At 38.5% G+C, this 6,770-nt stretch overlaps 1 pseudogene; it reads left to right on the top strand.

The window, feature by feature from the left end:
- The first annotated feature begins 1,124 nt into the window (after window positions 1–1,124).
- Window positions 1,125–5,793, top strand: LOC110289710 (casein kinase I-like; annotated as a pseudogene).
- The last annotated feature ends 977 nt before the right edge of the window (window positions 5,794–6,770 follow it).

Below are 6,770 nucleotides of genomic sequence, written 5' to 3'. Positions count from 1 at the left end.
CAGAGAGAAAACTTACAATCATGTCCACATATATGCATATTATGCACGTGGATGTGTGCTTGTGCGTGCACACACAGGCATAAAACAGATACACATGCATACGATCATAGGTGTCTCATCAGCTAGCCCACATTTTATGCCTGAGAAGAATATAATAATAATAAATAATAATAATAATAATAATAATACATTTTTCAAAAATGATGAAATTAGCTTTTTCTCCCTGGCCATTTATGGAAATAAAAATAGCAGAGAGATTTTAAAATAGAAACAGAATTTCAATTCCTTTGTTTAATAATTCATTAACAAAAATATTTAAGATTTATTAAAAAGAGCAACATAATTTACTTTTGTCTGTTTAATTAAATTAGTCCACCATTTACCTGAAAAGGCATGCAGGAAATAAAATGGCTTCAAAGAGGAATTATATTGAGAGAGGATCAGTCACAAGGGAGTCCTTAATTGTCCACTTCCATGTGAGATACTCAGAAATGTAAATGAGATGAACTATTTAATTGTAAAGGTGAGGGACTGTGTAAATTATAAACTAATGTGTACATTGGGACCAAGGTCTGATATCATTAGGAGATTTGGCATTCATCTCCATCTTAAGCCTTATGCTCAGAGAGTTAGTAAAGGAGGCAAGTTGAGGCAATCCCAGGGTTCCAACTGAGCCTTAGATGTGAATGTGTGACATAAGACAAAGGGCCTGGCAAGACCTAAGCCCTTGGTGTTAGCTCTTGATCTGATTTGTAGGAAAAGTACAGCTCAAGAGATGCAGGTTAAAAATAGAGATAGGGTTTTGATTCACCTGCTGTTAGGGGACATAGGCTGAGAAATCATCCAGCAAAACTATCAGAACCTCAGAACATTGCAGTTATAAGACAAAGGCTCAGAGCTGAAACAGAAACCAGGCCCATGATATTTAAAACAATGTACTTATGCAAGGAGCTATCGTCCTTATTCACCAATCAATCTGTTTGCTACAGTAATCTCTGGATGACATAAAAAGATTGCTTAAAACTGACAAAGATAATGGAGACATTTCTGTTTTTCTTTAAGATCTATTTATTTTATTTTATATGTGAGTATCTTGCCTGTCTATATGTATGTGTAGCGTGAACATGCCCCGTATCACTGGAGGTCAGAAGAAGGAATAGAATCCCATGGAACTGGTGTTAGAATGGTTTGCAAGTTACCATGTAGGTGCTGGGAACTGAGCCCAGGTCCTTTGTAAGAGTAACAAATACTTTTTAGATTCTGAGGCATCTCTTGAGCTCTGAGAAGATATTTCTAAGAAATGAAGACAGTCCAGTCCCCCATCCCTGTTAATATTTAGTGAGTATGATCCATTTTCTCTTGCAGTATTTTCAAGCATTCTCATTACATCCTTGCTGTGAGCCTTCTCTCTATACCTAGGAGTCTGTACATATAAGACCAGAGGAAATTCTAGGTATTATATTCCAGTTCTCTGATTTCCTGTGATCAATCTTTATAGTAAAATGAGTAGAATTTGTTAGGTTTTTTTCTGTGTATTTTATATAGCATTGATCCTTTTGAAGTTCTTATTTAGTTTTTTTATTCTTTTCAAACATCTCTTCCTCATTAAGTTATTTACCTTACATCCCAATCAATTGGAGCTTCCCCTTCTCCATCTCCTCCCAGTCCCTTCCTGTTACCTCTCCTTCCTCTCATCTACCCCTCCTTCACTTCTCTTTGAAAAAGATGAGACCTCTCATGGATTCAACCAGCCTTGGCATACCAACTTGCAGGAAGATTAGGCATATCTATCAAGGCAGCCCAATTAGGGGAAAGGGATCCAAAGGCAGGCGATGAAGTCAGGAACATCCCTTTTCCTGCTTTAGGAGCCCAACAGGAAGACCTTCCTGCATAACTCTTACACATGTGCAGAGGGCTAAGGTCTGTCCCACTCATGCACTCGGGCTGGTAGTTCAGTATCTGTGAGCTCCTATGAGCCCAGATTAGCTGATTCTGTAGGTTTCCTTGACCCCTGTGTATCCTTCAACTGTTCTCTCACCTCCTTTTTCACAGGATTCCCAAAGCTACACTTGTGGTTGGTTGTGGGTCTGTACATCGGTTTTCATCAGTTGCCTGGTGAAACCTCTCTGATGATATCTACGTGGTCTGCAAGTATATCATAATATCATTAATAGTGTCTGCTGGTCACAAGATGGGTCACTCATTGGTTGGCCCTTACCTCAAATTCTACTCCATCTTTAACCCCTGCACACATTATAAGAAGGGAAAATGTGGATTTAAGATTTTTTGGCTGGGTTGGCATTCCAATCTCTTCACTGGAAGTATTGCCTAGTTATATGAGATAGCTGTTTCGGGCTTCATATCCCCTATTGTTAGGAGTCTTAGCTAGGGCCACTTTCAGAGATTCCTAGGAGTTTCCATATTTTTAATAAAGAATTATACAAAGCAAGAACCCAGTGATCTCCAAAGTGATAATTACACATCTAAGGGTAAATTTCTTTTGAAATGAGTAGAAGGCCACAATCTTGATGTCTCTAAATTAGCACCTATGCCTGATAAATAGTTGAATGTGTCATATGCAAGACACTTGAAGTCTGTGTCCACTGATGTCTTCATTTGGGATGATAATAACTTTTGCTAAATGAAAATTAAAGGAAGCTATCATTTTGGAACGTATTCCAGACCAGGATAAAACTAAAGTGGGGTAAATTATATCAAAGTTCCCCATTAAGCTGAAACTAAACATGTTATTTGACCTTCTAAGAAATTAGGGTACTGGGACAGTAGCCTATTTACCTTTTGACCCCATAGGGAATTCCTCCTGTCTCCATCCTTTCACACATCCTTTCATCCTTTCAATGCTGACCAGTCAGATGCTTTTCTGTTGCTCTGGCTTCCTGTCCTGGGCACATGAAGAAAATATTTTTTTTTTTTTGCTTTGCTCAGGTTATTGGAATATTTATTTATTCTGTTTTATGAATGTATAGCCTGATCATAGACTTTAAAAATAAATCTAATCAGATTACTACACTTAGTCCCAATTTGATTCTTTGACATTTGTGTTACTTTATATGCTAGACCTCATACTAGTACAAAATATATCCCAGTAAAAGCCATGCTGAGTTTTTATTCATATTTGCACACATAGGTCTCTGCAAGTACAAGTACTCATTTTAGAAGGAATATATAGGATAATTTTTTTCCTGTATATAGGCTATAGTTGTAGGGCCTTAATTAGATACTATTATCTTTCCACAATAATAGCTCCTTTGTTTAGCAGACATATTTCATAACCTTTCCTATTTTATTTATTTTTCTCCTCAAATTTTCAACACTTCATTATTTTACTGCTACCAAGAGATTTGAAAAAAAAATGGGGAAAATCTCATGTTGAGACTTTTCATTTGATGCATAGGTAAATTTAATAGGTAAACTAATTAAAAGTAAAAGGAGAGTTGCCATGATTTTCAAATAATTCATTCAGAGAGAACCAGGGATGGTAAAGTTTAGAAATCAACAGAGATCATTGAAAGGGGTAATATATCAGTAAAATAGGAAAATACAATAGAACCACTTTGCAAACTCCCCTCTAGTGATTGTTGTAAGTGGAGATTCAGAATTGAAAATGTAATAAAATTGTTCAACACCAGGCAGTTTGCCAGCCTTCAGAACGAATCTATCCAGGCACCTTACAGCATTAGCTCTTCTGGGTATTCTAGTTCCTTGTTATTTGCTCATGAGCTCATTATTTTCTTTATACAGTAGTGCTGACTAAAATTTGATCTGACCATCTCGTCCTGCAAATTCCCTTAAATGCACAGCCACTGGCAATCTTGCTGCATGCATCTTGAGCAAGTTGACAATAAAACTGCATTTGAGTAATGCAACAGCTTCACAATTTCAGTGACAAAGCATGGTAATCATTGGAGCATGAAGATGATGTGCTACCAGTGCAGAATGTTAGTGTCTTGCATATCAAAAGTTTAAATCCTTAGTTAAAACAGTCACAAATGCTTCCAGTGAAGAGCATCCACTCTGATATAATTCTGTGAATTCAGTCCCAGGAGCTCTCTTTTAGGTACTTCTGTTCCAAGAAGATTAGGAGATGGTATAGTGAGTGTGAAAATATCATGCCTTCCCATTTTGTGCTTGTGTGTGTGTGTGTTTATTTCTTGTTAATTTTCTGAAAAGAGAGAGGAACAGCATGGAATTGGGTGGGTGAGAAGGAACTGGAGAAGCTAGTGGAGGGGTGTCTTGGTCAGGGTTTCTATTCCTGCACAAAACACCATGACCAAGAAGCAAGTTGGGGAGAAAAGAATTTATTCAGCTTACACTACTACATTGCTGTTCATTACCGATGGAAGTCAGGATAGGAACTCACACAGGGCATGATCTTAGAGGCAGGAGCTGATGCAGAGGCCATGGAAGGGCTTGCTTCACTTGACTTGTTCAGCTTGCTTTCTTCTTCTTTTTTTTTGTTTTTTTGAGACAGGTTTTCTCTGTATAGCCCTAGCTGTCCTTGAACTCACTCTGTAGACCAGGCTGGCCTTGAACTCAGAAGTCCACCTGCCTCTGCCTCCCAAGTGCTAGGATTAAAGGCATGTGCCACTACTGCCTGGCTCAGCTTGCTTTCTTATAGAACCCAGAACTACCAGCCCAAGGATGGCACCACCCACAATGGGCTGGGTCCTTTTCACTTGATCACTAATTGAGAAAATGCCTCACAGCTGGAGGAATTTCCTCAAGGGAGGCTCATTTCTCTGTAATAACTCCAGCGTGTGTCAAGTTGACACAACAAAATCAGCCAGTTTAAGGGGAAAACATGACCAGTTATACAGCATGAAAAAAAAAAGTGCTTTGTGAAAGTGAAGTCAGTGCTCCTGGCTTAGCATCCCATCTCACTCTTTTCCTAAAAAGAAAACAAAAACAAAACAAAAGGAAAAAAACCTGATAGTAACCACAGTAAACTCAGGTTTCTTAGCATGTTCAAAATGTCTCTTTTTATCTGTTATTTAAGTGGGAGTGAAGCTAGAATTCCAAAAGGCCTGGCATCCCCAGTTGCTGTATGAGAGCAAACCGTATATAGTTCTTCACAGTGCAGTTGGCATTCCTCACAGAGGACAAGAAAACGCTATGTCATGGCTCTTATTGGGCCACACCCTGAAGATCTCCAGTTCCTATTCCATAAGTTTCACGATAACAGTGCTACTTTTGTTAGCTTATCAGAATTGAATATATGCCTACAAATAATAATCCTATGCACAGACATTAAACTAGATAAGTTCCTAATGCACATTGGGTATCACTGTAATAAGTTACTTGTTGATTTTAGTTTGACTAGAAAGTACAGACGCAGCAGTACAAAGCAATACAGCCCATACAAAAAAGATAAAAATCTCACTGCCACTGACCAATTCACTAGCATCAATGCACATTTTGATATTGAGCAGAGTCACTGAGATAACATGGAATCTTTAGGATATGTCTTGATGTATTTTAATAGAACCTGTCTGCCAGGCAAGGGCTAAAGGCTGCAACAAAGAATCAAAAATATAAAGAGGTCAGTGAAAATATCCATTTCTGTTGATATTCTGTGTAAGGGGTTCCTTGTAGAGTTTGCCATGCACTTAAATTACTTTCATGGGCCGTGATTTCAGGAAGCTCTGGAGTCCATATATCTGAGGTAGCTATTTTGCATCTTTTTAGGACTTTGAATCAGCAACAGTTGACTGGACAATGTAAAAACAGAAACTAGCACAGCAGGCAACCCCTTCCAGTGGCCAGAGTCAGTAGGTCTAACTCCCTACAGGCAGACTGCAAACCCCATAGTAGCATGGACCATGTCTAAGCATGAACTAAAGAAGAGAAATAGTAGGGTAGATGATTGGAGAAACATTTGTTTCTTCCAAAATCTAGTAATTTTAATTCATATGTATACTAACTAGTGGTTGTGGACAACCATTTACTTAGTGTAAAGAACTTAATTTCAGCATAAACTGTCTCCGGGCAGCATTACTGATGTTGACTCTGAGCTGTAGCCACTGTGATGGTGAATATTAACTGAGGTAGTGAATCAGGGTGTCTGGTTTTCTGTGGTATTTTTAGTCCCAAGTGGAAAAGTTAACTAAATGACACTGGAGGAGAAATTGTGATTGTGCCTTTGTTTTTGCTAAAATCTTTTATTTTGAACCATACTGCTTTGAGATCTCATTTTAGAAGAATAGCATAAACAGTCATAAGCCACAGCTGTGACACTTTTTAGTGTTCACAATTGTGTGCTCTTAGGAATTTTCCACCACTGGGGCTTATGAGTTGTTAACTAAAATCATTCTTCATGCGGCTGGCTTCTTGGTTGCAGCCAGCTGCTTTGGTAGCAACCAAAGGTTCCAGTGCTAGAGCATTTGCAAGATTCTGCCTGCTTACCTGTGCCACAAGTAACAGCATCTAAAGTGAAGATTTGAGGAAAAAAAACATGGTGACTGTTGGATTTTACTTAGGACTCCACTTGAGCTCTGTAATGTCCTTGGTATTACAAAACAAAAGTATAGCCGGGCGTGCTGGCGCACGCCTTTAATCCCAGCACTCGGGAGGCAAAGGCAGGAAGATATCTGAGTTTGAGACCAGCCTGGTCTACAAGGTGAGTTCCAGGACAGCCAGGGCTATACAGAGAAACACTGTCTCGAAAAAACAAAAACAAAAACAAAAAACAAGCAAACAAACAAACAAGCAAACAAACCAAAACCAAAACAAAAGTATATTTGTCATAGGAT

Source organism: Mus caroli, unplaced genomic scaffold, assembly GCF_978045245.1.
Source record: "Mus caroli unplaced genomic scaffold, Mus_caroli_1 scaffold_2, whole genome shotgun sequence".
Taxonomy (NCBI): domain Eukaryota; kingdom Metazoa; phylum Chordata; class Mammalia; order Rodentia; family Muridae; genus Mus; species Mus caroli.
This window is presented reverse-complemented; position numbering and strand designations above follow the sequence as displayed.